The 23,579-nt window shown below is 42.2% G+C and overlaps 1 protein-coding gene across 1 annotated transcript in view; it reads right to left on the reverse strand.

Moving 5' to 3' along the window:
- The window catches only part of LOC130915452 (myomesin-3-like), a 182,519-nt gene extending 181,021 nt beyond the window's left edge, over positions 1-1,498 (reverse strand). The window contains exon 1 of the mRNA XM_057835475.1: positions 1,410-1,498. The gene's annotated coding sequence lies outside the window, so the exon portion shown is untranslated. The remainder of the gene's footprint in view (positions 1-1,409) is intronic.
- Positions 1,499-23,579: the final 22,081 nt, after the last annotated feature.

Genomic DNA, 23,579 nt, shown 5'->3' on the forward strand with positions numbered 1-23,579 from the left:
CAGCCAAAAATTGTATTAACAGAACACTAGTCATTAAACAGTATCCAGATTTAATCACTATAGAAATGCGTTTAGAAGGAATTAACCCTCTCACATATTTCCCCACTCTACATTTATTTTTTTTTTTTTTTAAACCTGTCCAGTACTTATGGTCTGAACAGTTTTAATGTATCACATGGTAGTTTGATATACTCCCATTGTGTTTGCTCATTACATTGAACATGAAGAGGTTATGGGAGGACAGAAAAGAGGGGGCGCCTGCACCAAGGCCGGCCCAGCCTATACACAGGCAATGCAGCTGCTTAGGGCCCCTGACCACTAGTTGGCCACCAATCTGGCAACCTCCTTTTATACGTTGTTAATAGAGCATTGTGAATAATGTGGCGCGCATTGCCATTTATCTATGCACACATCCATTTTCCTGTCATTACAATCTGGCAACCTGGGGAATGACGTTGAACCTGCTTTGCGATGATTGGTGCTCAAACTTGCCTGGAAAATAGATGCACGAATATGTCGAAGAGAATTTATCCTTCTGGAGCAGAAAAACGAAGAAAATCGGAGAAGAAAAGAAACAACAGTATCAAGTTAATATAGCATGTTGTTGATGATGTTGTTGTTGTGCAAGACCCTCCGACTTGAAAGTTGTTGTCAGCTGAGCTTGTCAATATGTCGTAATTGCCATTAGCCACAGGGCGAAGGCCCAGAGCGAATCAAGTAAAGCGGAGCAAGTTGTCACCTGTCGGCAAAGGCAAATGCACGGCTTCCGCTGATTGTAGTAAAATGAAATATTGGCATAATATGCTTTTGAAATGGTGGGTCAAAAATATGGACCCCTTGGCATTATTTTGCTTTGGGCCCCCTAATGGCCTGGGCCGGCCCTGCCCTGCACCGCCCCCACCAGTCGGGGGTCGGAAGCGCGGCACAACCCTCCCCCCTCTGCTCCAGCAATGGGGCCACTGTCATCCTTTTGAGACCCAGGACGGTCCCCCGTACCATCAGTGCCCCTGTTAACTAACCCTCAGGGAAAGGATGAGGGGATGCATCACAGCCCCCCACGCCCTCACCCACTACCACCCACTCAACCTGACCCCCAGCCACCGCCGCAACCACCCAACTGACGCAGCAAACCGCGGGACCCCCACGGCTTACTAGACCTGGGGCAGGAAAGGATCCCCATCCGGAGGGGGCGACACCCCGCCGGCGCCTAGCCGGTGATCTGTGCTGGGGCCCAAGGAGGGTGCTCGGGTAGAAGAGAGAGAGGAAGGCGGAAGCGGGAGGCCGCAGCGTCCCGAACCCCCACCTCCGTAACTGACAGCTAGGTTCCCGACTGGCAAACACTATATTTTTACTAGTCATCGTTCTTGGTGGACATATTCTGAGAAAACATTCGTATGGGTTTAACTCACGCGTTTCCTCAAGGAACCCGGTAGAATCCTCAGATCGCAACGTTTCTATGGAGCTGTCACTCTGTAGAGCCTTTCACAGTCCCTTGCAGTCTCATCCCTTTGTGGTCCGCCCTGGTGAAGCAACACAATGCTCTCACAAAGTAAAGTCGTCAAATATAGACCCATGACACCCCCTCATACACTAAGTCGCACACGCACATTCATAAACAGTAGCCAGGTCGAATTAAAAGACTTGTGCCGGCAATGGGATGAGGGAACAAGAGAAGATGAATGACCAGAGCAGCTGATGGGAACAGCTGGAATGCTCTCGGGAGAACAACAGGGCTTCACATGTCTTCTTGATGTCTTTCACTGAGAGAAAGATATGTTTATTTAATGCGGTGGAGCCCCTAAAGTCTAGTTAGTACAATTTGGAATTTCAGCAAAGGCCTCACTTCATCAAGTATCGACAGATCAACTTGTTTTTCTTTCGTTTCGACGGACTCTACTCTGTGAAGTAGTAGACGCCGTCAAAATAATGAATTTTCTCGCTACTTTTCTTGGTTTGGCGGCATCACTCACTGTTGAAGTGTTATTTATAAGCGCCTAAGTGGGCACCTGCCTGTGGAATATATGCCGCACATTATGAGCTTGGTTTTCCACACCCGCCCGTCTCATCATGGCACCAGCAATGAAGATCAGACTAAGAATAACCAGCGGGACAAAGCAGCTGAGAGAGGCTACCTTTTATTAGTCAGACATCCTGGTTCGCCTGGGATCAGCACTATCTTTGATTTCTAGTGAGGGTGGTTGGGTCTATTAAATTTCACTAGAGTTGGTGTAAGACAAGGCTGCATTCTACAGTACATCGGCACCTTTTCTCTCTATACACAGAGCAAATTATAAGGTATGCTGAAACGGACAGGAAAGGCATTAAAATTGGAGGAAGACAAATATCGAGATACGCTGATGACACTGCACTATTTGCAACCAACCATCAAGATGCAACAGACATTAATGACTCTTTAAACCAGGGGTGCCCAAGTCCAGTCCCCGAGGGACCCTACAAAAGTAGTTATCTGCAACATGGAAGTATTTCCATGGTTGAGCACCAACGTGTTATTCCACACTCTTATTTAACATCTATATGCTTCCGTTAGTTCAGATAATGGAACAGTATGACATCTCCTATCATGCCTATGCAGATGACACACAACTGTACATTTCTGTGTCCCCACATGATTATAGTCCCTTAGTCTCCCTGAGTAAATGCATTCATCAAATCAATGAATGGATGTGCCAGAATTTTCTCCAGTTAAATGTGGAGAAGACAGAAGTGATCAATTTGGGGCCAAAAAAGGAAAGGTCAAAGATAAGCAGCCAACTTAGCACAATGTCACTTACAGCTACAAATCAAGTCAGAAACCTTGGCGTAATTATTGACTCAGACCTAAAATTTGATAGCCATCTAAAGTCCGTCACTAAATCCGCTTATTACCACCTAAAAAATATAACCAGAATTAAGGGGCTTCTGACTCAACAAGACATGGAAAAACTTATGCATGCATTCATTTTCAGCAGATTGGACTACTGCAACGGTATATTTACAGGTCTTGATAAAAAATCAGTCAGGAAGCTGCAGCTAGTACAGAATGCTGCAGCCAGAGTCCTCACAAATACAAGGAAGCTGGACCACATTACACCGGTTTTGAAATCGTTACACTGGCTTCCAGCGAGTCAAAGGATAGACTATAAAATACTACTGCTCGTCTACAAAACACTTAATGGCCTTGGACCAAAATACATGCTTGACTTGTTAGATTCCTATAAGACATCTAGACCCCTAAGGTCATCTGGAACCGGTCTTCTGCATGTTCCAAGAACAAGAACCAAGCAGGGTGAGGCAGCATTTAGTTATTATGCTCCTCACCTCTGGAACAAGTTACCCGAACGTCTGAAGTATGCGCAAACTGTTAGCTCATTTAAATCAGGGCTAAAAACGCTTTTGTTTAGCACTGCATATCCATAACTGTCTATATATTTCAATCTACCTCCTTTCTATTCCTCTTGTACTTATCTCCGTTGCTGATTTCAATGATTATTATTAGTAGTAGTTTTTGTTTTATTTTTATTTTTGTTTTATTTTTATTTATTTATTTATATTCTGTGATTAAATGCGATCTTTTGTCCTGTTTTTTACGTTGTGTTGATTTAAATGTGATTTTTATGGTCTTCATGTGATGTAAAGCACTTTGAATTGCCTTGTGTTGAATTGTGCTATATAAATAAATTTGCCTTGCCTTGCCTTGCCTTGCCTATCCGGCTTGTTTTCCATTTCTCCCTCCTCCAACACTCAAATACCATAATTTTCGCACTATGAGGACAATGGTTTGAGGCTATTTTATTAATAAATCAGATGAAAAAGGAAGAAGAATTATTAAGGCGTCGTTCACTAGCTGTCTAGCTTTGGAAAAAGTAGACGCTTCGGAGTGAGGACAGCATAGACAGATTTAAATGACAGTAGAGTGAAATGCCCACGACAGTCCTTATGTACCGTGTTGAATGTATATATCCATCTTGTGTCTTATCTTTCCATTCCAGCAATTTATTTTACAGAATATATATATGTAATTTACAGAAAAATATGGCATATTTTATAGACGGTTTGAATTGCGATTAATTGCGATTAATTACGATTAATTAAGTTTTAAGCTGTAATTAACTCGATTAAAAATTTTAATCATTTGACAGCCCTAGTTATTTTGTAAGGTTTTATTTGACATTGGCACCATAAGACTGTCATTAGACAATCATAACTATGATACGACACTGTCATGAGCATTAATGAACGATTATAACAGATGTCATTAGCGTTATCCGGCAAATTATCTCACTTTTGAATGGATGTAAAAGATCCAAACTGGACATAAATGGCGTTCATGACAATTTGCCGAATGACACTTAACAATGTAATAAGCATTCAGTAATTCCCATGATAGTGTCATGTCATAAATATGACCGTCCAATGACATCACTGTCAAATAAAGTGTTACGAAATACCATAGCAAGCAATTAATTAAACAACTACAACAGTAACAATAAATAATTAGCACAGAAAATGAATTTTGATTGTTATTCACATCTGTAGCGCTGCAATGCATGCTGGGAGGCATGTGTTGCCTATTAACCCAAATAAATCAAATAAGCCGCACTGGACTATAAGCCGCAGAATTCAAAATGAAGGAAAAAAGCAGCTTATAGTCCGAAAATTATGGTAATCAGGATCATTATCAGGTTCCTGCAGAGCTTGCTGATGAGCTGATCATTTGATTCAGGTGTGTTCAAGGAGGGAGACATGGAAAACAAGCTGGATAAGGGCTCTCGAGGACTGGACTCGGGTACCCCTGCTTTAAACAGAGAAGGACAAGACAAACACATGCACATTGGACAACAGCAAAACCGACAAATGACGTTCAACAGAGAACGAGAGACGGTCGCAGACTGTGTTGTTAATAACGGCGTTAGAATATAACAGTGTTATTTTTTTTCAGTAGTTCAGGGGTGTCCAAACATTTTGCAAAGGGGGCCTGATTTGGTGTTGTAAAAATTTGGGGGGCCAACCTTGGCTGACGACTTTTACGTAAAACAGTATATTTAAGCAAATTTTAGCAAGCCATTCTGTGTGTCATATTTGCTTTATTATTTTTTAAAAATTAATAATTTCCACAATCTCGCAACTAGCCTTTCTAGCGTTCTCTTTCGACTCTCGGGCTCTTGCGAAATACTGCTGCTGTGAAATTAAACTAGCTTCAAGTTGCTTCAATTTCTCGCTACGTATCTTCCCTGTAATCTTGTCGTACATGTCAGCGTGCTGAACTCTTTAAAAACAGCGACTGTCTCTTTGCAAATGAGGCAGACAGTTGTTGCGTATTTTAGTAAACAAAAGTCCAATTTCAACCTATCCTTGACGCGTCAGCTGTCGCAGTCAACGTTCTTTTTTTTTTGTTGATCGTCGCCATTTTAGAAAATTGGGAGTAAAGGGTCTCACGGGGTAATGTTGCTTCGAGTGATGCTGCCTTTTAGTGGGTAAATGAGGAGCAGCATTTAGTGTGTAAGCTACTTCATATGGTGGTAGCAGTACTGCTGACCAATTTATTAAGTCTGTGAGCTGGCCAGACATTATTGATTTTATTACAGAGGCTGGGGGCCTGATGAAATTTGACCACGGGCCGCATTTGGCCCCCGGGCCGGACTTTGGACATATCTGCAGTAGTGAGTAATCGAATTAATTACTTTTCTCATCTTGGCAAGGCCGTTACCGTTAGGGATGGGAATTGATAGGATTTTTACGATTCCGATTCCATTATCGATATTGCTTAACGATTCGATTCTTTATCGATTCTAATTTGGGGAAAAAGAACAGAAAACGTTTTGATTGGCATAGAGTTTGTTTCATCAGAAGTCACAACCTTACAAACTCACAACGAGGTCAAAAGAGGCACAAAGCCTTAATGTTAACTGTGGCAAATGCGCAAGAATGTAACATTTTACTGAAACATTTTTCTAATAGTAATAAAAAATATTGGTATATATTGGCATATAGGTCGTTGTTCTGCCTTTGGCAATATGTGTTAAAGCAGGGGTCCCCAAACTGTTTTCCTGTGAGGGCCACAAAACTTTTCCCTTCTCTGATGAGGGGCCGGGGTCAGTTTGTAACAGAAAAAGTGGGACGATTGCAGGAGTGCCTAAATGTAAAAAACAGTTTTTCAGAAAGCCACAATCAAATAACCTTTTCTGGATTCTTCACGGAACCATAGTAAACAAAATAAATATAATAATATAATCATAATAAATAATAATAACACTATTAATTAAATAGATAATAACCAAATAACCCTCTCTGAGTTCTTCACAGAAAAAGGCCAGGAAATAAATATAACACTATTGAGGGAAAAAAACCCAAAACAAATTCAAAATACTCTCTAGTATTGATCAGGGGGGTGTGCCGTAATCGGACCGCGAGCCGTAGGTTGGGGACCCCTGTGTTAAAGAAGTGCCGCATCCAAATGAGTGAGCGAGTTAGTGAGAGAGGGAAACACTGCTACGAGCCTACATTCTTTGTTAATGTTTGTAAAAAAAGCAAAACATATAAATTATCACCTGTGACTTTGCCAAGTAACTAATTACTCTTACATTCAGGTAACTGAGTTACTAACGCAATTACTTTTTGGGAGAAGTAATTTGTAACTATAATTAATTACTTTTTTAAAAGTAAGATTAACAGCACTGGTTGCAGACTTCAAATACTTCGCCTCAATTAAAAGCAACACAGCACATTGCACGAAAGACGAAGTCGAATTGGACACGCAAAAAGAAAAATGATCGAACTAAACATTTGGAAAGACAGAGTATTATGCAATGCCCTGAAACTCAAAATACAGAGAAGTCTCATTCTTGCAGTGACAACATACAGAGCAGAAGGAAGGACCATCAAACAGAAAGAGGAAAAGAAAATAAATGCAGCAGAAATTTGGTTCTATCGAAGACTACTGAGAGTCAGCTGGAAAGAGAGAAGGACTAAACATCAAGCGACAACTCCTACCAGTTTTAATTGAAAAGAAAATGTCTTACATTGGACACATAAGTACAAACAGAAAGCGCAGCATGACGAGAGATATAATCCAAGGAAAGGTAAAGGGTCGACGTCAAAGGGGAAGACCAAGAACTACCACCCACCCACCTTGACCTCCAGCCACCGTCGCAACCCCCCAACCTGTGGCACACCGTGGGATGCCCACAGCAAGCAACAGCACAATACAGTGGGGCAAATAAGTATTTAGTCAACCACTAATTGTGCAAGTTCTCCCATTTGAAAATATTAGAGAGGCCTGTAATTGTCATCATGGGTAAACCTCAACCATGAGAGACAGAATGTGGGAAAAAAAAAAACAGAAAATCACATTGTTCGATTTTTAAAGATTTTATTTGCAAATGATGGTGGAAAATAAGTATTTGGTTAATACCAAAAGTTCATCTCAATACTTTGTTATGTACCCTTTGTTGGCAATAACGAAGGCCAAACGTTTTCTGTAACTCTTCACAAGCTTTTCACACACTGTTGCTGGTATTTTGGCCCATTCCTCCATGCAGATCTCCTCTAGAGCAGTGATGTTTTGGGGCTGTCGTTGGGCAACACGGACTTTCAACTCCCTCCTCACCCCGTGGCATCAAAATGATAACAAGAACGGTGAGCAAAAATCCCAGAACCACACGGGGGGACCTAGTGAATGACCTACAGAGAGCTGGGACCACAGTAACAAAGGCTACTATCAGTAACACAATGCGCTGCCAGGGACTCAAATCCTGCACTGGCAGACGTGTCCCCCTGCTGAAGAAAGTACACATCCAGGCCAGTCCGTGGTTCGCTAGAGAGCATTTGGATGATCCAGAAGAGGCCTGTGAGAATGTGTTATGGTCAGATGAAAACAAAATAGAACTTTTTGGTAGAAACACAGGTTCCCGTGTTTGGAGGAGAAAAAAAAAACTGAATTGCATCCGAAGAACACCATACCCACTGTGAAGTGTGGGGGTGGAAACATCATGCTTTGGGGCTGTTTTTCTGCAAAGGGACCAGGACGACTGATCTGTGTAAAGGAAAGAATGAATGGGGCCATGTATCGAGAGATTTCGAGTGAAAATCTCCTTCCATCAGCAAGGGCATTGAAGATGAGACGTGGCTGGGTCTTTCAGCATGACAATGATCCCAAACACACAGCCAGGGCAACAAAGGAGTAGCTTCGTAAGAAGCATTTCAAGGTCCCGGAGTGGCCTAGCCAGTCTCCAGGTCTCAACCCCATAGAATAGCATACAGTGCTGCTCGAAAGTTTGTGAACCCCACAGCGATGGTCAGATTTTTTGTAAAAAAAACTAAAATAACCTTATTAAATGTTAAGTTATACCCAAATCCACAATACTGACATTCCAAATAATGGACTGAAACAAAAGAAATAGTTATATTGTCATTCTTTATTTAACAAAAGTGGTTGATTTAAGAAAAACTCAGATATCATGTGTGCAAAAGTATGTGAACCCCTTCAGTTAATAGGATATTGCGCCTCCTTTTGCAGAGATTACCTCAACCAAACGGTTTCTGTAGTGACTAATCAGCCTCTCACATCTACTTTGGGGGATTTTTGCCCATTCTTTCTTGCAGAACGCAGTCAGTTGAGAGAGGTTTGATGGGCGTCTGGCATGAACTGCTCGCTTCAGGTCCCGCCACAGCATTTCAATGGGATTTAGGTCAGGACTTTGACTGGGCCAGTCCAGAACACGAATCTTCTTCTTTTTCAGCCATTCCTTGGTTGTATTGCTGGAATGCTTTGGATCATTATCATGTTGCATGATCCACCTTCTGCCAAGCTTTAACTTCAAAACAGATGGCGTCAGGTTATGTTCTAGGATTTGACAATATTCCTCAGAATTCATGATTCCCTGGACTATGTGGAGTTGTCCAGGTCCTGAGGATGAAAAGCAAGCCCAGATCTTGACATTCCCACCTCCATGCTTCACTGTTGGGAGAAGGTTCTTTTGGTGGTATGCAGTGTTGACTTTTCGCCAGACATGGCGGTTTTGGTTGTGACCAAACAGTTCAATTTTGCACCTACATCAGTTGATGAAAACTCTTTTTAATTTAGTCTCGACAACACAACTGTTAAAAAAACAAAAAAAAAACTACTGAATTGATTGATTAGGAAATCAGGTTGAAATAATAGAAAATTCCAAAATGTTGAGGGGGTTCACAAACTTTTGAGCAGCACTGTAGATCTGTGGAGGGAGTTGAAAATCCGTGTTGCCCAACGACAGCCCCAAAACATCATTGCTCTAGAGGAGATTTGCATGGAGGAATGGTCCAAAATACCAGCAACAGTGTGTGAAAAGCTTGTGAAGAGTTACAGAAAACGTTTGGCCTCCGTTATTGCCAACAAAGGGTACATAACAAAGTATTGAGATGAACTTTTGGTATTGACAAAATATGGCGTGCGTTCAATCAATCCATATAAACTTTGAATTTAAGACTAAAATTAGACAAAACTGGGAAAACCTGTGTCGGACTGTGAGTTAATGCGCATGCATAATACTTGAACGGGCTCAATGGACAAAGCCAGTTAGAACGTGAATATCAAAAAAAAAAAAAAAAATTGGAATTGTGCATTAAGACCTGTGGTGTGAACCTAGCCTAGACTTGGTGGAGGTGCTGTACCAAAGTTCAACAATCAACCAGAACCAATTATTTTGGAACATTAAGGGTTGTTAACAGTAGCGGATGCTGGTCTTTCAATGAGGGGAAGCTCAAAGTGTGTCCGCCTGTGAGTTTTTGTGACTGTGGAGCAGAGGTTGCGCTAGACATTTTCGTTGTCTGTCATTTTGACTGACAGGGTCATAAAAATCCGGTCATAGTCTATTTTTACCCATCACTTAAATATTTTAAATGATAATGATGACATATTCAATAGTATTTAGTTTTCATTCATTTTTAATTAATATTGTAACACTTGCTTGGCGGCGAAAAATTAGACACGGAAGTCGTGGTATTTTTCTCCCTTTTTACTCTGCTTACCAACAACTCCGCCCCCAAAGAAAAAGAGGCAACGATATAGACCCCAATCACCAACGTCACACAATGATCTTAATTGTGGTTGTCAGCCCAAAATCTTCTAAATATATATTAAATGCATCTTACCAGATATAAAAAGACTACTACATAGTCTGTGGTGATCGTTTGGTGCCCAGACTTCTTGTCGAATTACAGCAGTCCATCTCGCTCTCATCTTCACCATTTTGATTATTAATATTAACGAGCAGAAAAACACGCCGTAATAGGAGGCATGTACGTAGCGGTAATGTGTAAATATGACCAGCTGACACACAATATGGCGGCTCCGGTCAGGGGGGCGGAGTTGTGACGTCATGTGGTTGGGTGATTGGATGACGCGCTGGCACACCGGTTGCACCAATAAGAACCTCGCGTTGATGTGTCAATCACGGTGCCGCCGCCAGACCCCGGTGACGCTACAATATTCTGACAGAAGAGCCAACGACGTCATGCATTAAGAGAGACAATAGCTAATATGCTGACTCGCCACCCTGTGGTCTGGGGTGTGAATTGCAACCTGTCAAAATGACGGACGGATTTCAGTTTTTTCCGTCACCGTTTTAAAAAACCGGTCAACGACGGAAAATATCCGGTTAACGCGACCCCTGCTGTGGAGGGGCTCAGCGGCACTCGATGCTCGGTAGGGAAAGAAACTTGAGTGCCAGAAGTCAAGTCTTCAAACACAAACAGCTACAAAAAAACAAAAACAAAAAACACAATAACCCGGAAATAGAAGCTACATTTTTCACTAGTCGTTTTGGACAAGTGTCGCTAGGATGATTATGAAAGTCTCTGGTTCAACTACTACTAGAACAACGGAATGACAATTGAAAAATGACTCCCGTGGATGTTAATACGACAGGATCACTGATTCGCTCATTTCGCTGTCAATCTAAAAGGGATTTAGTCTCAGACAGATCATCCAATCATCATGCAGAGAAGGAGAGCGTTCGGATCAGCAGAGCCCCGCCAACTGCCCACCATGATCGGCGGTCCCTTGTAGTCGAGTAAGACTGTCCTCCCTCTTTGTCTTTGTGGGTCTTCAAGGTGGGCATAGAGGTCAATTCTGGACCCAATTATTGTGCTGCAGTGTGGGCAGGGGAAAGTAGTTGCGGTGGGTTTGGGTTGGTCCTGTTTGGAGGTCACACTCTCCTTCCTGAATTTGTCTTGTTTAGCATGGTGGAGGTCAGTGTTGTACTGTGCAGCACCCTCACGACGATGTTTCTCCAGGACGACCTGTTGGCTGCCATGTCCTTCCAGGGTTTTACGTCAATGTGGCACTTCTTTAGGTTTGTTTTTATGTTGTCCTTAAACCTCTTCTTCTGGGCTCCAGGAGCCCTCCTCCCTTGAACAAGCTGCAAGAAGAGGATTTGTTTTGGAAGGCGAAAGTCAGGCATTTGGACAACACAGCTAGTCCATCTAAGCTGGTTTTGGAAAATGGTGGCAGTGATGGTGGAAATATATGCTTGCTCCAAGACTCTGATGTTGGAATGTCTGTCCACCCAGCTGATGTTAAGGATCTTCTTTGATGGTGTGCCTCCAGTGCCATTAAGTGCCTGCTGTACATGGTCCAGGTCTCTGATCCATATAAGAGAGTGGGGAGCACCATTGCTTTATAGACCAGGATTTTTGTTGTTGCCTGGATATTGCGGTTCTCAAAGACTGTCCTCCTTAGCCTTGACAAAGCCCCACTGGCACTGCTGAGGAGATGGTGTATTTCATCGTTGATGACGGCGTTTGACGAGAGAATGCTGCCAAGGTATGGGAAGTGGTCCACATTTTTCAGTCGGATGTTGTCAATGGAGATATCTGGGGGCATGGCAAGTTTGCTGCAGTTTGGTGGTGGTTGGTGGAGTACTTGTGTCTTTTTTTATATGTGTCTTTTTTTTTTATTGAAGGTCAGACCAAGCTGCTTGTAGGCTTTAACAAAGGCAGACAGGATGCACTGCAGGTCCTCTTCTGAGAGGGCTACAAGTGCGTTGTCATCTGCATTCTGTAGCTTTGTGATGGATATGTACGTGGTTTTACCTTTGGCGCTTTGGTGCTGCTTGTTTTAGCAGAAACTTCATTGGTTAAACTGTCGGTTGGAACACAAACCAGGGCCCACAACGGCCCTTGAGGACCGGTTTGAAGACCCATTGTTTATAAAATAAAACAGCAACATAGATGGAGAATAGTGTTGGGGCGATGACAAATCCCTGTTTGACCCACTGCCCATAGACCACCAGAGACGCATGGCCTCTGGTGGGCGTGATAAACCCAGCCTTTAGCCAATGATTTGTCTCGTTTCGCTGCATTGGAACAATGCACTATAAACTTTGGAGAATGTACCACATCCACACTGTTCAAAGGACTGTGAAGCTGAATGAATGAAAAGCAAACCCCATCTTAACAGTGATGAAAAGCTAATTCTGAACAAAAGTTTAACGCGTCGTAGTGCATATTTAGTCATTGACTTGTACACACAGCAGTATACATTTGATCACTTTTTTGACACTTTGGGGGGAGCTGAGCTTCCCTTGCAGTCTTAGAGCAATCGCCACTGGTTGTTAACATGTTTTGTCCAATTATGCCTGCCTTGAATGTCGCCTTTACATTTCAAAGAAAGAATTGTTCACAATCGCCTGGTTGGGTCCCTTTTTTCAGGAAAACATAATCTACATGTGCAAACTGTTTTCTTCACTCTGACCAATTACAACAACATATTTGGCCCATAACGACAAAACAAAATAAATATTGATGTCCTATTGACAATCAAACATGCTCAACGAGCTGTTTTGAAGCTTGATCATATTTATTTAACGTTCAACAGAAGCAGATCAGAACATTTAGGGACAGTTTGTCTCATACTTTGAAAATGTACATTTTTAAAGCGTTGAAAGAGGGAGTAGAGGGAGTAGTTGAACTTTGTTTTAGGTTCATGACACAGCCACGGAATACTCTTTAGAAGTGTTTCGACAGTTAGGAATGTTAAAGCATAATTTAAAACATTACATGCTGGAAGGAATTAAATTCACTTGAAATTACTTTGAGGAAAATAGTGAAATAATCCTGTGCAACCAAAAATGCATTGAGTATATGGCTAGGAAATTCTATAATTTGTTTCAAATACAAATATTTGTCAATCTGATTCTATTGAGTTCTATTGAGCCCCCAGGTGCCAGCATTCAAAGAAATATTTTTCATCGCTAATCTGTAACCACAGTGTATTCATCTGTGGATTCAGATGATTAAACTACCCACAGACTACCAATCTGTACCCATGATTTAGTAATCTGCCCCCACAGATTACTAAAATGTTGGTACAGATTAGCTTTGAAATTTAGTAATCTGTACTGTGGGTACAGTTTAGTAAATTGTGGGTACACTTGAATAATATCTGGGTATGTATTAGTCATAGTTGTATTGAGTTCATTTTGTCTACACTTATAGGTGAGTCGAATTTTTCTTTTATACCAGCAGATTACTAAACTGTGGGTAAAGATTAGCTATGAAGTTTAGTGATCTGTACTGTGGGTACAAATTACTAATTGCCGGACTATCCCTTGTCTGAGTTGGTTCACGCATGACTGGATGCCATTTCGACACACTCAGGAAGAGAGACTGTCAGTGTACTATGGGTACAGATTAAAAAACTGTGGGTACAGCTTTGTTATCTGTGAGTACATATTACTTAAAATGTGTGTACAGATTACAAGTTTGCAGGTATCGTTGTGTAAAGTGTAGGTACAGATAAATTGCGGGTACAGTTTTGTTATCTGAGGGTACACATTACTAATTGCAGGACTATCGTACATCTGAGTGGGTTCGAGCATGACTGGATGCATTTAGACAAACTAGATTGTCAGTGTATTGTGGGTAAATATTACTAAAATGTGGGTACAGATTGCAAATTTGTAAATACCGTTTCGTAAAGTGTAGGTACAGATTACTAAATTGTGGATACGGATTTGTTATCTGTGGGTACAGCTGTCTAAACTGTGTGTACAGATTACAAATCTGTAGGTACGGTTTCGTAAAGTGTGGGTAAAGATGACTAAACTGTGAGTACAGATTAGCTATTAAATTTAAAGTAATCTATACTGTCGTTACAGATTACTAATTGCAGGACTATCACACGTCTGAGTGGGTTCGCGCATGACTGGGTGCAATTGGACACACTCAGGTAGAGAGATTGTCAGAATACTCTGGGCACAGATTACTAAAGTGTAGGCACAGTTTAATAATATGTGGGTACAAATTAGTGGACCAGCTCCACACTCTCGGCAGTGTCCTCGAGGTTGCATGGGAGTTAGCCCAACCAGTTTACATGTGTGTTGTGGATTTGGAGAAGGCGTTCGACCATGTGCCTCGGGAAGTCCAGTGGGGCGTGCTCCGGGAGTACGGGGTACCGAGCCCCTTGGTCAGGGCTGTTCGGTCCCTTTACGACATGTGTCAGAGTTTGGGCTGCATTGCCGGTGGTAATTCAAATTTGTCCCCAGTGAGGGTTGGACTCCGCCAAGGCTGCCCTTTGTCACCGATTCTGTTCATAATTTTTATGGGCAGAATTTCTAGGCGTAGCCGAAGTGTTGAGGAGGTCTGGTTTGGTGGCCTCAGCATTGCATCTCTGCTTTTTGCAGAGACGTGGTGCTCTTGGCTTCATCAAGCTGTGACCTCAAACTTTCACTGGAGTGGTTCTCAGCTGATGTTAGGTTTTGTGTTTGTTTCCTCCTAGTGTGACTTTCCCTGTGATTGCCCACAAATTTCACTCGTTGTTCCTGCTCCTTGTGTACCCTCCAACCTGCGTCCTCCTGTGTCATACACTTGTTCCTTGTTGTCTCGTTACCCCGCGTCTGTGTGTATATAAGCTCTCCATTTTTGTTGTCGTCTTGCAACATTGTCTAGGTTCATGTAGGCGTCGATTCTTGTTCAGTCCTTCATCCCAGCCCTCGTGTTCCTCTGCCTAGTTTTTTTTTTTTTGATACTACTCTTTTTGATACTACTACTCTTTTTTTTTTTTTTTTTTTTTTTTTTAAACCTGAGTTTTGCTTGCCTATGTGTTGTTTGGATCACCTCAGTCTTGGTTTGTACTTTGTATTTTTGTTGGCTCGAATTAAATCACTTTTGCACTGCTTTTCTGCCTCACCTCCCTTTCCCTGCACTTGGGTCCAAACCACCGCCCGCGTTCCTTGACAGCAGAGTGTGAAGTGGTCAGGATATAGAGCAGCACCTCCAAATCTTAGACCATGGTCCTCAGTCGGAAAAGGGTGACGTGCCCTCTCCGGGGCGGAGATGAGATCCTGCCCTCATTGGAAGAGTTTAAGTATCTTGGGGTCTTGTTCACGAGTGAGGGTCCGAGGGTGCGGGAGATCGACAGGTGGATCGGTGCAGTGTCTGCAGTGATGCGGACTCTGCACCGGTCCGTGGAGGTGAAGAAGGAGCTTACCCTCACCTATGGTCACGAGCTGTGGGTCGTGACCAAAAGAAGATGCCGGGTACAAGCAGCCAAAAGCAGTTTCCACCCCAGGGTGTGCGGGCTCTCCCTTAGAGATAGGGCGAGAAGCTTGATCATCCGGGAGGGACTCTGTGTCGAGCCGCTACTCCTCCGCGTTGAGAGGAACCAGTTGAGGTGGTTCGGATGCCTGCTGGATGCTTCCCTTGGGAGGTGTACCGGGCAGGTCCCACTGGCAGGAGGCCCAATGGACGACCCAGGACACGCTGGAGCGACTATGTTTCGTCTTGGGATCTCCCCGGAGGTGGTTGAAGTTGCTGGGGAGAGGGAAATCTAGGCTTTCCTGCTAAAGCTGCTGCTCCTGCGACCCGACCCCGGATTAAGTGGTATATGATGGATGGATGGTGAAGGAATTCGGCTCCCCGGCCAAGCCGCAGAAACAACGACAGCCGAACCAAAATGGTGTTACGCAGGCACCGCTCCCGCAAGTCAGCCGGAAGGGGCCAAAATCCTGTGCATTCACTCCGGTGTTAACCCTTTGTACTGACTCCATTTTGAACGGTTTAAAAGAAGGCTCACCCAAAACAGATTGACAATTTATTCGTCGACAATGGTCAAAAACAAGGCAAACAGACGACGAAGAGACAATGTTGGATCCAGGGTCGGCAAAACAACGGCTCTATAGAAATGTTCCCGAGAAGTGATTTGTTATTTAAATGTTCAGTCTTTTGAAAGCTGCGGTGGAGTGGGCCGGGCGGAAGGCGTGCTGGGGTGTTGTCTTGGGATCATCCCTCTGTGGCAGGTTTGGGCGGTCAAGTTCGTGCGTCATCTTCATGGCTGGGACGTGGTAGCCACGGCAACTGATGCATGTCTTGATGTCTCAGGCGCCGAGCTATCAACTTCTTATCCTGGGTGGGCGAGGGTGTTCTCCGACGCTACTTACTCACGTAAATTTCTGACACAATAATAGTTCAAAAGAAGACTTTTTTGTTGACATTATTTTGATTTAACCATATGTTTTTAAACCATAGAATTTGCTTTATCGGTGCTTATTAAAGAATATTTTGGGTTTGAAAACCCTCCATAAAAATGATATGTTTTTCTAAATGACCACTTTCAATGGCTGTAAATTGGATGGACTGCATGGATTTTCACAATTGGCTGTCACGTCTTGTCCCAATCCGATTCTATTCACTCAGTCCACTGTATACATTTAAGATATCAATACGCCATCATTCCACCGGGTTTTTGGGATTTCTGTTTTACGTTGTCGGTAATAGAGTTGCTCCAATTCAGCTTCTCTGGATATTCATTGAGATCACTTATGCGTTGCCTTGCAGAGCACCCAAGGTGCGCAATACGTAATGAGTTTGTCCGGGTGCGACGTGGACAGCATAATGTTGAAATTGACTCCATTAATCATTCATGCTTGTTCACTGCTCGCTGATGTATTACGCTACGTTTGGCCTATCCCCCCTTGCAAACATTTATTCCCTCATCGGACCCTCTTGCATTTAATCTCAAGTCAAAGTGGGAACACTCTGTGATGTGCCCATTTTGTCTCATCAAGATGTCAAGAGATAGTTCCTTGGAGTGGTGACAACCAATCATAGTCGTTCCGAACCTCCAAAGAATTCAGGTAGCTTCCATTCATTCTTTGGCAAACCTTCCCTTGCTTTTTCCTGTCTTGTCTTGATCAAGAGCCCATTAAGGGCTTGTCACAAATCACGTTTTATGATCACTTCTAGCTACACGCCGGCTTCCAATTATAACATGATTTGGTCGGGAGCACGTTTGATTGTTTCTCCATGGGAATTGCTAGTGTCTCAAACAATTATAATACTATCCATTTTCCAAATCAAGCAATGGCGCCTGTTTAAAAAGCCAATTTTCGCAGTGCAAAAAAAAAAAAATTCACCAGTCATATTTTTTCTACTCATTCATTGCCAATGACGGTGATAGACACCAAATCAGTTTCAGACGTAGATGTTAAATCCAATTTGACTGGTGGGCTGACAGTTATCAAATGGGTCATGAAGATTAATGATGGGAAGATCGATACCAAAATATCGATAATTCGATCCAGCGCGTTGAGTTTTAGGTATCGATCCCCAAGCAAAAGTATCGATATTTGGAATTAATATACAGTGTTATATTTTCTTTGTCTATTTTTCGGCTATATTTTTGGGCACACTTTTTGTACTACTTTTTTTAATTCGTTCTTTAATTAGATCAAAAATATTTAACTTTGGTAGATTAAAATTTGATCAAATACAACGTGTAGAAGGGAAATGTTCTGCGTATATGAATTTAAGGGTCAGGGTTAAAGAGTGAGACTGACTAATCAGATTTTGTTGTTGATGGATTGGTTCGTGAGTTTGTAGGGAAACTGCTTTGCTAGTTATTAAAAGAAGTTTTTCCATTGCAATGCATATTTGACACTTGAGACTTTTAATAGTTTTTGAGTGCTTGCGGTAGTTGTACATTAGATATGATCAGAATGGCTTAGAACTCTGCAGGGTTGTGTATGTAAATATATATATGTGTTGTATAGAAAATATGAACTTCCGGTATCGATATCGGATCGGGATCGCAATATTTGGCCTTGGTATTACATGGTATCGGATCGAATCCAAAATGACTGGTATCGCCCATCACTAATGACGATAACGAAAATATTTCGTCAGCGAACACTATTTTCATGACGATGACGACATGATAATGAGCTAAAAATGTGTTTTGGTTAGACTAAAACATAACGAGACTTATGCCAGTTTTCGTCTGACGAGACAAAAATGCGCAATCGTTTCCATCACATGTTCACAATGTGTGACATCTTATGTGTAGTTAGCCTGCATGTTGCAGTGTCTGGTTGTGTCACTCATGACGTGCTGCACCCCCACCCCAGGACTCACCAGTGCGTCGTCTCCAGTCTCCATGCAGGCTTGCACACACGGTAAGATTTGTTTTCTTGGCCAGAGAGAATAATGCAATGTTGCTTGAGCCTTTAAAAGTCTTTGCTGAGTGATCATCATGAAATAAATGTAACTCGTAGCTTTAGCATAGCATTCACATTAGGCTAATGCTAACGCTGAGTGTCCTCTAAACTCTCGGACAACTTATTTTTACATACAGTTCGTGGCGTCCAGGTAACTATAATTAATTAATTTACTGTTTTCCTGCTGAGTGTGTATAATCAGTTGGTGTTGTCCTTGTAGATGCTACCATATACAGTATGCTCGTCTGTCAATATTCATTCAAAATAGTTGATAACCTTTATTAATTTTTTTGAGGTTTTTTAATTTTTTTTTTTTTTTTAAAAGAAAACATTTTTCTTAAACGTTGAGTAAAACTAGACGAAATTCGTCTTGTTTTCGTCAACAACAACTAAAAGACACATTTTGAGATGACTAAAATATGACAAAGATCAAGACGAAAATGAAAACACCTCTCAAAAACACTGTATCTTATTCAGTTTCATTCTTCTCTCATCGTCCTAGTTCTGAAAATGCAACAAAAAAATGTAAAGAATGTTATAGACAAAACGTTGTCCAGCTATCACATTTTATTTCACACTAATTAAATGATTGAATCTTGTCAAAGAGTATCTACAAATAAATTATGAAGACTTAAACAGATCCATAATTACAGAAATCGTGGAATAAAAATCCCTTATGGAGCGGTTTGCCTCAGCATCGTGGCCGGTGATGTATACGGTGGCAGAGATTCCGCTGTGGAACCTCTGTGAAGTTGGCCCCCCATCAGACACAAGCAGTCCAGTGCCAGAGGCAGCAAAGCAAGCCAAAAACACTAGGGAACCTCCGCCTCATTTTTGGCTTTCTCAGGTTTTGGCAAACTCCAGCCTTGCTTTTTTAAGTCTCTGGGTCAGAAGTGGGGGTCTTCCTGGGTATCCTACCATAGAGTTCCTTTTCATTCAGTCTTTGGAGATGGACTTGTTGCCTTGAGATTGCCCATGCTTCCTCAAAATTTTGCTTCTCAAGTCCTCAGACAGTTCTTTGGTCTATTCTTTTCTCCATGCTCAATATGGTACACACAGGACAGAGGTTGAGTCAACTTTAAACCATTTTAACTGGCTGCAGATGTGATTGTTATTGCAATCACCTGTTATGTACCACAGGTAATTAACAGGTGTTGTTAATTATATAAATTACAGTAGCATCACATGATTTTTCAAAGGGTCCCAATACTTTTGTCTGGCCCATTTTTGCAGTTTTCTTCAAAATGAGACTAATTAAATTTTGTTTTTACATTTTTTGTGTTTTTTCATTGCAAGCAAAATAAAGGCAGATATTACTACCAAAGCATATGTAATTGCAATCGTTTTCTGAGAGAAATTGAGCATTATCTGACAGAATTGCAGGGGTGCCAATAATTTTGGCCAGCATTTTGGTCAATCTGAGGTCAACCAGCCCACCATTTTGATTAAAAATGACTAAAAATTGTGTCAATCGTTTTTGCTGAAAAAGTTTAGTTGGTGCTGCTTTCGTTTTATGGATATTGAGATGTTAATTTTGAGTGATGACGTCACTCGCAGCTTTTCTGTATCCAACTCCAGCGGCCGACAGAGCATACCAACTCTCTTAAAGTGATCCTCGATTTTAAAGACATGTAGGCTCTAATAAATCACAATTGTTGTCTTGTATTAAAATATGTCGTTAGAAACACATAAAATGTTAAATCAGTGGAAATATTTTATAATATTTAGTGCATATTTTGACCGATAGTTGGCGCCATGTTCTGCGGGCGCGGAGTGATGACGTAGATGATATTTTTCCAATCGTGTAGCGTGTGTACAACAACTGTGTATTACTGGCTTAACTCGCGAAGTAAAATGCCACGATGTGCTGCTTATGGATGCAATTTCGAGTCAAATGGAAACAAGGAGAGTGATGCGAGTCTCCACAAATTTCCTGTTGACAAGAAGAGGAGAAAGGTTTGGGAAAATGCCTGTAGACAAGCAAATCTTCCCAAACAACCAAGGCTTTGTTGTCGCCATTTTTCTCCTACCGCGTTTGAGGATTTTAGTAGATGACAACTAATGAAAGATCTCACCGGAGCGGCTAGATATAAGCGCAGACTAAAACCAAATGCTGTTGCAACTATTTTCCCGCACAAGAAGCCTCAGCCTGCTCGGATATCGGGTGAAATGCGCGCAATGAAGCGAGACGGACGAGACACTCTGGCCGCCCTCTTAAGCACCCAAGCCGCTCCTGTCGCTACAGCGGGAGGCGAACCTTCGGGCGTACCGCTAGTCACAGAGGAAGCTAATAATTCACCTCTACTGTCAGTTCATCAGGCAGTGTTTGTTCAGTATTCAGCTAATATGAGTGATGCTGCCACTCAAACTGATCAAAGCACGTCCAATGCAATTCATTCAATGCAACACAAATGTCCCAACCCCATTGATAAAGCAATAAATTCTCATCGCCGGAATGGCATACATGTGAAGTCAAAATCCATTTTAGGGGACTCCCTCTGAAAGCTCATCGCGAGAATGGCAAGAGTGCCAAACAGTAATCAGAGAAAAGGGTGGCTACTTTGAAGATACTAGAATATTACACGTTTTTAGTTATTTCACCTTTTTTCTAAGTACACAATACACACGTGTGCATTTGTAGCAAGTTATAACAGAATTCACCGGCGGAAATTATGTTGGCACGTTGTGTGGTTGGGGGGGGGGGGGGGGGGGGGTACTTTGTGAAGGGAACAGCTGGAAATAACTGTTACCTTCCGCGGGTCGCATGCCAGACAGACATTGCTATTTCTTGCAGCCTAAATGTCAATAAAACAACGCGGATTAGCTCCGTGGTTTGATACTCCGCATCCTTCCCTAGATCGCCACACATTCATAGTTTTATTGCCTTCAGTGAGAGTTTATAATGTCAATGGTCAAGAAAATAAAAAGGCACGAATGCCAATGTGTTTTGGCCTGTACTGTATGTAAAGCATACGACAGCTCTGGATGCTAACAATCTACACAATTATATTGGAATGAGTTTGATGACGCAATAACTCACCTTGAAGATCTGCTGACAAAAACCTGAGTTCTCGACAACATACGCTCTCTCGCTCCGTTGTCATCGAGATGCACTTGCCGCAAGTACACCAGAAGTTTAGCCCAACTCTTGCCTCATCAGGTATTTCTTGCTCTGCATTTCGCCTTTGCTGCTCGTCTTGTGAACGACCGACAGTGCTGTCCTGCTCTTCACTTTTCCGCTCTGGTTCAAATTGGAAGGGACTAACTGACGAGATGTTGCTAATGAATGACACGCTGAAGTCCGGCAGCGGGATTTGTGACGTCACAGCACTGCGACGTCAACAACCATGGCGAACAATCAGTTAAAATAATTTTACAAATTTTATTAAAACGAAAGCATTAAGAGGGATTTAATGTCAAATTATTATAACTCATACTAAGATGTATCTTTTAAGAATTACTTGTCTTAAAACTAGAGGATGACTTTAATAAGAGAGGTGTCCAAACAACTAGCGTAAATCTAGCACAAACAAATGGCACTCGCAGCCCCAGCATTTACTGCAAAATGGACCCGAAGGGGTGCCATTTGTTTTTGCTACATTTGAGCTAGTTGTTGGGACATCCCTCTGTTACCGAGAGAGTTGGTACGCTCCGTCGGCCGCGACGGAAGGGCTGCGATTGACATCTTCACTCGAAACTAGTATCTCAATATCTATAAAAACAGTTGCAGTACAACTGAAAATTCACGCGTCGACGTTTAAACAACAGATTTTTAGCGTACATTGTACATATTGTGCCTACATTTGTGCATTCTCGTGAGAGCCCTTGTGATTTCCTCTGTCTGAATGCCGCAGACATTTGTAGCGCAAACGCAACCGGTAAAAATTGACCTGAGACGTTATCGTAGCCGTTACGCAACCCTGTCGCAGCTGCAAGTCGTGTAAATTCGGGGGTCAGATTGATGATCCCCACCGCATCTGGCGCACTGACGTTCAGCAGGCGTGATCGTTATGTGGATCTGGCAAGCTGACGCCGGGTCCGGCGCACAGTCACCTGCTATCAGGGTTGTATGTTTCAGGAGATTACAGAGAGCCGGTTTAGGCTAGTGAACTGAACTTGATTGTTTTATCTCGAGAAGCACTTTAAATCTATATTACAGCTAAAAGCATGGTACATTGACCTGTTAACCGTACACACTTTCTACTGACCAGCATTAATTAGTCCTACACTCCTGGGAAATTAAAGGCAAACTACTGTATATGTGTTAGTCTCCCCCTTCCTCTCTATTTTATGTTTTAATTTACCATGGCAAAACAAATAATATACATGAACGTCCACGTTGCTAGGATGCACTTGGATATCAGTGTGTAAAGTTCATTTCTGTGGAACAATAAAACCTGTCAGCAAGGAAGCAAATCAGATATGAAATTGGAATGAAACTACTCGTAAACTGGAGACCTACTTGAAATAGTTCCAGCTAAAGGTTTTTCAACTTTGCTTCTTAGTTGTTTTTCATTGATCTGAAATCTCTGATGTAAGTGAAGTGTGTACACCCAAACATCCCTTTTAAAGACTTGCAAAGGCATTTCTCCCTTCCATCTGCATTGCTTGGATCAAACCAACGCTAACCCATTGATTTTTGAACCTCGCAACCACCTCGGGAGTTGCACTTCTTTGCTGGGATTTGCGTATTTCTGTTTAAGCCTTCGCATGTTTCATCACGGAGGTTATTGATCACGTACATCCAGTGCGGTTATTGAACTTCTTTTGGCCGCTCGCCGCTCAATCAAGGCCTGTGAAAGGAAAATGCTTCTGGGTATTCGTATGAAAAGGACTATAAATACAAGGTTGAAATCGTTTTTTAAACTTAGATATAATGTAAAAGTTTTTGTATCTGTAAATGTGCTGGGGTAAAAATTGGACCAGACTAATTAATACCTGTGGAAGTTCTTTGTACAGTATATTCGGGTCAATACGGTGATACCCATGGGACGTTCTTTGTATACCGTTGGTCAGTGGTTAATTTGTGCCGGATGCCGCCGGAACAAGATCCGGCACCACTTGATTTTGGCCTCCCTATGTTCCGGGACTTACCGTAATTTCCCAAAT

Source organism: Corythoichthys intestinalis, chromosome 4 (genome assembly GCF_030265065.1).
Source record: "Corythoichthys intestinalis isolate RoL2023-P3 chromosome 4, ASM3026506v1, whole genome shotgun sequence".
NCBI classification, from domain to species: Eukaryota; Metazoa; Chordata; class Actinopteri; order Syngnathiformes; family Syngnathidae; genus Corythoichthys; species Corythoichthys intestinalis.